The sequence below is a fragment of the Adiantum capillus-veneris genome, chromosome 29 (genome assembly GCF_014529385.1).
Source record: "Adiantum capillus-veneris isolate H3 chromosome 29, ASM1452938v2, whole genome shotgun sequence".
Lineage (NCBI taxonomy): Eukaryota > Viridiplantae > Streptophyta > Polypodiopsida > Polypodiales > Pteridaceae > Adiantum > Adiantum capillus-veneris.
Window position 1 is genome coordinate 59,966,277 of NC_140959.1, and position 7,642 is coordinate 59,973,918.

Below are 7,642 nucleotides of genomic sequence, written 5' to 3' on the forward strand. Positions count from 1 at the left end.
TCACAATAGTGAAGAAAAGGATCAGGATAATTCCGAAGGGGATATTGCACCCAAGGAGGCAATCCTCAGAGCGGAGTTTCTTTATGATAAATTGATGGAGAAGGTTTCCAGAGTCAAGGAGGATGAATTGCAGGATCTTGATTTGGGATCTCAAGGGAGTCCTCAAATTGTCAAAATAAGTGTTCATTTGGATGATGCATTTAAGGAAGAATTGAAGCAGTTGTTGACAGAGTTTATTGATGTTTTTTCTTGGGATTATTCTGATTTTAAGGGCATGGATCCGGCTGTGTATAAGCACAGAATCAATTTGAGGGAGGATGGAGTACCAGTAATTCAGCAGAGATATATAATGAACCCAAATTATGCTAAGCAGGTTAAAGAGGAGTTGGACAAGCTTCTCCGAGTGGGATTTATAGTTCCAATTGATCAAGCAGAATGGTTGTCACCCATAGTGGTGGTTCCCAAGAAGTCAGGGAAGATTCGTGTTTGTGTGGATTACAGGAAGCTGAATGCAGCAACCATTGCAGATTCATTTCCATTGCCATTTGTGGATTCAATCTTAGATGATGTAGCAGGACATGAGATGTACAGTTTTCTTGATGGATTTTCAGGGTATAACCAGATTCGGATGGCAGATGAGGATGTAGCTAAGACAACATTTATTACTGAGTGGGGAGCTTTTGCATACAAAGTGATGAGTTTTGGATTGAAGAATGGACCCCTTTCTTACTCCAAAGCAACATTTAAAACATTTGAACCCTATTTGACAAAGTTCATGAGGATTTTTATAGATGATTTTTTGGTATTTGGTGAGAAGATTAACCATTTGGAATATTTGAGGAAATGTTTAGAAAGGTGCCGTTTTTTTTGGATGTCTTTGAATCCATATAAGTGTGCAATTGCATCCAAAGAGGGAAATTGTTAGGGAATATCATTTCTTTAGAAGGGATTTCCATAGATTCAGACAAGATCAGTGCAATTCAGAAGGCAGTAGCACCTGTTAATGTGAAGGAGATTTCCAGGTTCATGTGACAGATTAAGTGGCATAATCGTAATTTGAGGTATTTGGTAGATGTCAGTGCACCTTTGACTCATTTGATAAAGAAGGATGTTGATTTTATCTGGGGAGATGCTCAGGAAAAGGCTTTTCAGTGTTTGAAAAAGATGTTGGTGGTATCACCTATTATTCAACCTCCAGATTGGCAGTTGTCTTTCCATGTGTTTGTTGATGCATCGGATATTGCAGTCGGAGCGGTGCTGATGCAAGAGAAGATCAGCCGATGGTTTAGACCAGTATATTATGCAAGTCGGATGTTGAAACCGGCTGAGAAGAACTATACTGTTACGGAGCATGAGGCTTTAGGGATGCAGTTTGCTTTGGAGAAATTTTGACATTACTTGTTGGGGAATAAAGTGGTCTTCCATGTGGACCATCAAGCACTTATCTTCTTGGTTAAGAAGCCAAAGTTGGAGGGTAGACTTGCCCGATGGATTCTTTTGTTGCAGGAGTTTGATTATACAGTGTTGCATACACCATGAAATCATCATGCAGTGGAGGATTATCTTAGTAGATTGGAGCATTTTTTAGGAGACACCAGGAGTGTCAGATCAATTGCCCAATGCGGATTTTTTTTCTGTAAAGGGGCAGTATTTTGACAATTGGTATGACCAAATGTTGCAGTTTTTGACAGATGGAGTATTGCCTTCTAATATGTCATCAGATCAAAGGAAGAAGTTTGCATTGAGAAGTAGGCCATTTTTTATTATTGCTGGAGCTTTGTATAGAAAGGGAGCAGATCAGATCATCAGGAGATGTGTGCCTGATGAGGAGCAGAAAGCGGTTTTACAGGAAGCCCATTATGGGACAACAGGAGGGCATTTTTCTGGAGAAATAACAGGGAGAAAGATCATGCAAGCTGGCTTGTGGTGGCCCTTGTTGCTTAAGGATGCACATCAATTTGCAAGGGGATGTTTGCAATGTCAAAAGATTGGACAACCTACTTCAATGGATAGGATGCAGGATCACCCAGTTTTACCTCTTGAACCATTTCAAAAGTGGGGATTAGATTTTGTTGGGCCAATCTCACCGAAAGCTAGTAGAACAGGAGCAAGATACATTTTGGTTGCAACAGACTATGCTACCAAATGGGTGGAAGCAATATCTTTGAGGGATAATAAAGCAGCAAGTGTTGCTAGATTTTTGTATACAAATATTATGACGAGATTTGGATGTCCCATTAAGTTGGTGTCAGATCATGGTGTGCATTTTTTGAATTCATTAATTGCAGAGTTGACAGCTACACATATGATTTTGCACAAGAAGTCAACCCCATATCATCCACATGCTAATGGTCAAGTTGAGAGTACAAACAAGGTGCTAGTGAGAATTCTAAAAAAGATTGTCTCAGAAAATAGAAAGGATTGGGATGACAGATTGGATTCAACTTTATGGTCGTTTTGAATAGCATATAAGGTTGCCACAGGGATGACACCTTTTAAATTGGTTTATGGGATTGAGGTTGTTGTTCCCATGGAGTATACGATTCCAAGTCTGAGGTTGGAAGTTCAACATAGGCTGAGTCTTGAGGATTCTGTGCTGCATAGACAGAGGGAGTTTTTGAAGTTGGAAGAGGATCGGATTCATAGTGCATATGCAGCGGATATTGGACAAAAGCGACAGAAATCTTGGATGACAAGGCAGGTCAAGTTCAAAATTTTTGAGAAGGGTGATTGGGTGATGTTGTACAATTCCAAGTTGGGACCACACCCAGGAAAAATGAAGTTAAGATACTTTGGGCCTTATCAAATTGTTGAAGAATTAGGCCAAGGAACATTCAGATTGAGGGATGTTATTGGTACACATGTTGTGAAACCGGTTAATGGTTTTCGGATGAAGAAATTTTATGGCAAGGTCCCTGAGATTCCGAGATGGATGGTAAACAAGGTTGAGGAAATTGGAGTGAAATGGGTACAACCAGTGTTGGGGTTCAAGGTGCACTCTTTGGGGAGTATAGACCGCCATACAATGTCCAACAGTGGGTTTAGGTTGCAGAAGGTTGTCGGATTTTGTTTTGGCAAAAGTGCGGAATTGGCAAATATCCGCAGTGGAATTGCCTTGGACGGTATTGTCCAGGGGTTATGTCATCGAGGAGGTCACCAGTTTGCGACACAGAATGTTTTTAAGAGAGATTCCCTTGAAGTGAATGGTCCAATCACCACACGTGTGCAGGGAATTAACACTCACTTTCAGAATAAGGACCATCATGGGGTGGTTAGCGCCCGGTTTGAGGTGAAAGGCCATACTCATTTTGCATGCATGTATCCCGCGTTCGTCGTCAAAAGGTGTTTTACCACTGTGCGTGCGTTTCCTATCGCCTGCGACGCCATGTCTTTTGAAAGCTTCAGAAAATAAGCAGCGCCTAAATAGCAGGAGCTAGGTGAGGAAGAGATGACGAAGACCCGGTCAATCAAGATGGCCATGGAGGAGTTGTTCCGCCCCCATAGAGAAAGTATTCAAAGCGTGGAGGACATTGAGGGGGTAGAATCCAGTGGAGATGATGCTGTGGAGGAGATGGAGGTCGACGAGATGTTTGATGTTCATGATCATGATACTGAGGTATGGCTGCGCCGGGTTGGTCTTTATGAGTATACATGCTTACCATGGGCTCTTTGGGAGAAGAATGAATTTACAGAGTCGCAGCTTTGCCACCTTAGGGAAAATGCTGGCTGTATTATGGAGGGAAAGGATATTTCCCCAAAGTTAGTGGGCGAGGTTTTCAAGGTTGCTCACAACCTGTTGTACAAGGCAAAGAAGGTGACGGATGCGGTGATGAGGTCTGAATTTGGGCAGCCCAAAGGCAATCGAAGGCAGTCGAGCTTATTACATGGTGCGGAATTGTGGCAAACTCCTCACTACTCACCTATTTTGGTATTTGGATAGGGTTTGTTTTTTTCTTGCAAATACCACATATATGTCCAAAGAGGCGTTTGCTCCAATTCATCATGCAGAGTAAGGGCAGAAGGTGGATTGGGCATCCTTCATTTTTGACATGCTACAACTTTCAGAGCCAAGGGATAAAAGGAGGTCACCGTCTATTTCCAAGGTAGCTCCTTACTTGCATGCAATTTTCTCTTATGTGCTGCAGGTACCTCTCACACCCGCACCATCGAGCTTCATTAAGAGTCTGGATATTCAGAGTTTGTGGGAAGCAAAGCGTTGGAAGTTGGATTGGGATATGCCTAGTGGGGATAGGCTTAAATCTGCATTGGGCCAAGGAAGTAAGTTAGCAGCTGGCATAGATGAAAAGGTGCAGTCATTAGGGAAGGTCACTATTTTCCCTTCTAGGACAGGATTGCAAGAGCCATACTATAACTATGTTTCCGCGGAAAGTTCACGAGGGTTCAAGGGAACAAACCCCGATGACACGGGCCTTTAAAACAACCTCTTTTGCTAAACCTACAAGTGTTAAAGTGGATGGGGTGTTTTCAGTTCAAGATGCTGTTCAGAGTCTGTCCGACTTGAATCGGTTTATCTACAATCAGGAGGCTATGATCCTCACCCTCAAGATGCAAAAGGCAGAGGAGGAACACGTTGATAGCTTGGAGTGTGAAGTCGGTTAGCTACAGAGCCGGGTGGATGAAGTATTGAAGGAGAAGACATTATACAGGAGGAGTTAGCTCGGGTCAGCGCGGATATGCGTAATCGCATTTCTGAGATGGCAGGAACTGCGCAAGAGTTTCAGATATGGGCTAATGGGCTTAAGGAGGCTACACAGAAGCAGTTTCATGAAGTGGAGGATAAGATTGCACATCTCATTGCAGATAAAAATTTCTTGATGAATAGGTTAACTCCATTGGTGGATTTGGAGAGGGCCACTTTGGATGGCCAGGGTGTCACACGGGTTTTGATCTCTGATGCAGATGTGGATGTTTTGAAGAAAGAGGTGTTTGATTACACCAAGGAATTGTGGCACCAAGTAGCAAGGATTTTTCAAGAGTCGAGGTACAAGTCATGGTTTGAAGCTGCTGGAGAGGATAAGGTCCGTGAGGAGAATGTCGTGCTGCGTGAGCGGAATGCTGAGTTGGAAATGCAATTGGAATCAATGCGCAAGCAGGATGGAGCAACATACTAGTGTTGAAAAGGGACCACAAGCTGCAAATGAGCAGGAACAACCTGAGGGTAGCATGGAAACAGTAGCAGAAGGTCCACTTCTAGTGGTTGAGGTGGATGCAGAACCGCTGGCAGTACAATTACCTATGGTAGAGGATGCAATTCTTGCAGTGGAGCAGAAGCAGGGACTAGATGTAGAAAACCAAAGTGGCTGAACATGGATCAAGGGATCATGGGTCCAAGGTCAACCTATGGCTCAAGCCACCGGGCTGTGCCAAGTGTTAAGGCTACACCTCAGCGAAGTAGGATTTTGACTTTAAAAATTTAATGAACCTTAATATGGGGTGTGTCTTTTGGGATCTTAAGTGTAGGGATGTTTTATGTATGTCAAGAAGTGTTCGGCAATAGGCAGTTTTTCAGTTACGATGTGGAAGAAGATGTAATGGTGGATTCCTGTGGGATTAAGGGAATGACAAATGTTTGGTCAACACTATTGTCCTTTCTCTCGTTTTGTATTCTCATCAATGTCTTATTCTGAATGCATAAAGGAAGCAGTGAGTCTTTTCAGAGTCTTTTTGTAAGTCGGTACTGAAGTTTGTAGCAATGGCGGAATTTTGTGAATGTCAGAGTGTTTGTCAGATTGCTTTTGTCAGAGTAGGATGATATTTAAAAGAGTGAGAGAAGGACAATGATACAATGTCCCTAAGTAGCAGTAGTAAATAATCGTGATTATTTACTTTTGCTAGTTTTTGCACTTTTTGGCTTGGTTTGGCAAGTATACAACCTGTTAATGTCCCTGAACAAGTTTCAACAAGTTTGGACAAAATCTGATCAAGTTTATCAACCGTTTTGTGTCCGCAGACTCTGATTTCAAGAATCTGGCTTAAGTCTCACTTTTGTGATCCGAATTTCACCAAAATTGAGTTGTGGGGTCTACTTGATAATGCTTGACCTTGTTGTATACTCAAATTTGCAAAATCTTCAAGTTTTGAAGCAGATGTAAATAATCGCTAGCTCTAGCTAAATTTTTACAAATTTTTGTCCCAAGTTTGACACGGATCTATTAAGCACCTCAAGTTAAGGTCCCTAGACAAGTTTCATCAAGTTTGGACAATTTTTGGTCAAATGGTCATCAAGTTTCTGTCTGTAGACTAACTTTGCAAATTTGGTCACAATTTTCAATCCAGTGATCCAAATCTTATCAAATTTGGTTTGTGGGCTTATTACAACATGGTAAAACTAGTGGTATGCTGACTTGGTCAAAAAAGTTGAAAAATGGGGTAGATGTAAATAATCGTGATTATTTAGAACTGACAACTTTTTACATCTTTTTGGTCAACTGAACATGTATACATGTTTATCACATCAATATAAGCCTATGAAAAATTTCAACAAGTTTGGACAGATGTTTTTCCAATTTAGACTCAAGATTCACAAAGTCAGTACAAACTTTAGTTTTTACCCAGTTTTTGCTAGTTTGGTGATCCAAATCTTTTGTGCCTTTACAAATGTTGTTTGTACACATGCAACCAGTCAATGGTATGAACCTTGGTCAAATCTGATCTAAAAGTTAATAATTACGATTATTAACTTCAGGCTTGAAATGAACCAATTTTTTTCAAATTTTCAATGGACAATCTTTTTATGAGCTATTTTAAGTCTATGAATCAAGTCAAAACTTAATTTGGCCTAAAATGTCAAGAAAAAGTAAATAATCTGAGTCGTGACCAACTCTTGAAATTTTTATCTCAAAGTGTCCTTGAGCTTACCAACTGGTTCAGACAACGTTTTAGCTTACTCTCCAGTCGAATTGAGTGGTTTAAAGTCTTTTCGTGTTATTTCTAGCCGTAAACCTGAAATTCTGCAACTTCCAATAATAACTCACAATGATTCTTTCAGAGATAGCAATGTTTTGAAATCCACCTCGGATCCTACTTACCCTACTCCTAGATTCTCATGCAATGGGGTTGTGGAAAGTATTCACAAACACTCGTTTTCTTGTCTTTTATGGTTTTTTGAGCATTGATCTTAACACTTGTCTCGTCTACCAATCATCCTCAAAATCCTAATCTATTTCTACAATCCTACAATCCTAAAGGCACTCAGCAAGTACAATTACTTCCCAGCTACCTCTACACAGCAAAAGACGACAATCTTAGGCTATGCGGTTTCTAAAAGAAAGTTTTGAACTCTAGGCGATCCTAGAGGAAGTTAAAGGATAACTTCACAAGACGCTCCTGTTTTTCCCTAGTTTAGGTCTCTTCAGTCCCCGGCAACGGTGCCAAATGTGGGACGCATGTCTAACCTCATCATCCTATCTTATTGTAGTATTAGCGAGAACCATGATGAAATTGTCAATCCATGGGACGAAGCTGACTCAACTAGTGCATAGAGGCTACAAGAGGTTGTCAATCTCTTGGGAATCAACTAACAACTCGTATCTAACTTAAGCTACACTCAAATGACTGAAATAACCAAAAGCCAATCGCTCATCGGCAAACAAATCACATCTATTACAGCATTAAATGACAT

General features: G+C 41.0%; 1 pseudogene; it reads left to right on the plus strand.

Moving 5' to 3' along the window:
- Positions 1–2,890: 2,890 nt before the first annotated feature.
- LOC147419276 (uncharacterized) lies at positions 2,891–3,437 on the plus strand (annotated as a pseudogene).
- The last annotated feature ends 4,205 nt before the right edge of the window (positions 3,438–7,642 follow it).